A 2,191-nucleotide genomic window follows, 5' to 3' on the forward strand; every position below is an offset into this window, starting at 1 on the left:
GATCTCGTAAAGGCTTAATTGTGCCTGGTACCCTTCCGCTGTTGGGACCACGAGGATTCAAAACACCTGCTAGCTTTGCTCGTGCTAGTAGCGTGTTCTTATTTTACTGGTTGGCCTATATAAGTAGTTTACAAGGTCCAGTTTGTCCCGGTGCAAGGGCAGAACTGGGGTCTTCAGGTCCGCCCGAACGATCGTTTACTATCCTAGTGACGTATTGTTGTGGGAACATCCTAACTACATTTGTAGCTAGCGTTCACGTGGGATTTCCAACACCACAACTGGTGCCGCGACCCGGGAGCAGATTGTGACCATTGTGAACTGTTTGTATGGCCTTCCAGTTTACGAGCTACCAAGAGAAGAAGAACAAGAAAAAGACAAGAAACATGGCGAAAGGACAACCGACGGTACCAGTTACGCCTGCCAAGTCTGGCGGAGCTCGCAACGAGAGTTCAAGCCCGGCTGCGCGCTTTGCAGCCGCCACTGAGCTTTCAGTGAGCTTCGACGACGAAGCGGACATCGGTCCGGACGCCCACGATTATGAAGATTACGAAGACAAGACGCCGGCCCAGAGCCAGGCGCAGCGACGCCGGAGACGGCCACGCTATCATCTGGGCTGAGCGGGGCGACCAGGTCCCTTTCGAGGAACCTCGCCGACGAGCTCGATGATGTTGCGGGACCGGAACCCGCCTACGAAGATTATGACGATGGGACCGAGGGTTCTAAACCTTCGGTGGCGAGTGCAAAGCATTCAGCACTGCTCAAGGCACCTCGCCCACCTATCAACGGTGATACACCAGCCGCCAAGCGCGTTCTCGACCGCGTACAAGCGCTGATGCAGAATGATGAGTGGATGCAGCGGTTCAAGCCCATCCCCAAGAAAAAGGTTGCAATGGCCTGCGCTTGCGCAGGAACTTCAATACCTAGGTCAACTCGGTTTCGACTAGCTAAGTTGCCGAGGATTCAGTTTCGCACTGTGTCGCTGGGATTCGAGAACGAGACGTACCCATCGACGATGTCGCTCCAAGATTGGAGTCCACATGAAGCCGGAGCTGCTCTCCAGAAATGGAAGAAGAAGCTTCGGAAGGCGTTTGGCGCTGTTGGCATTAACGCCGGAAAGCAGCCTGTGAGTCGACCGATAATTCAAGATGAAGATCCGTCCACGATTCCACTGCCGCAACCACCCCAACGACTCGTTCGTACTCCTCCGACCAAGCGTGGAGCTGAGCGTGGTGCCTTTGGCACTACCGAAGCTTCACCGTACTTTCAAGACTCGCAGCTGCCAAAGGTGGTGCCGGACGTCCTCAAGTCGACAGCGATGGTGCGTACATTCGACGAGGAAGATCCATAAGTCGAGTTGATGCGTCAGATGAATGAGCTGGCGACGCTGAACGACGTGGACCCGACACCGAGGATTGAAATGGCATCGCATCGACCATTGGATCGCATCACGCCGTTCTCAGGATCTCGCAACAAGAGCGAGAACTGTATGCAGTGGCGCCGTGGGTGCGTCTATGATATGACTGGAACCCACACAGATGCCGATAAATGGTGCATTCCATTTGAGCTAAATCTCCGAGACGGAGCCATTCATTGGTTCCGTCAACTTCCGAAGAAGACGAAGCACAAGTGGAAGCTGCTGAGCGATGCGTTCATCCGCTACTACTGCTCGCAGTTCACGCAGACGGCACTGTCGCGTTACTACTCCGCCAAGCGGGAACGAAATGAACATCTGTGCGACTACATAAACAGGCTGAACGGCTACGCTCGGACCGCCCGTCTACACTTTGAGAAGAGTGGTCGCGACGCGAAAGAACACGTACAGCAGTTCCTGGCAACATGCGATGATGACAAGCTGGCGGAGAGTCTCTACCACGCTCGAGTCGCCGACATTAACGAGCTCGAAGAGATCATCGAAGATGTTCTCAAGGGCAAGGAGAGAATGGCCAAGCGTGACAGTGAGTACCCATACTCCAAGAGCCGTGACGCGAGACGCGACGATGGGTACGCCCGCAACAATCGGCGTGATGACCGTCGCCGCGATGACAACCGAAACAAACCAGAGTGACGCTCATTGAAGCCACGATGGACGGCCTACTAGCTGAATTAGAAGGTCGTGAGCTGCTCAAGGGGGCACGAGTATTCAACGAGGATCGACGCTTACGACGATGTCACGATGAGTACACGACTTCAG

Source organism: Phytophthora infestans, genomic scaffold (genome assembly GCF_000142945.1).
Source record: "Phytophthora infestans T30-4 supercont1.453 genomic scaffold, whole genome shotgun sequence".
Taxonomy (NCBI): domain Eukaryota; phylum Oomycota; class Peronosporomycetes; order Peronosporales; family Peronosporaceae; genus Phytophthora; species Phytophthora infestans.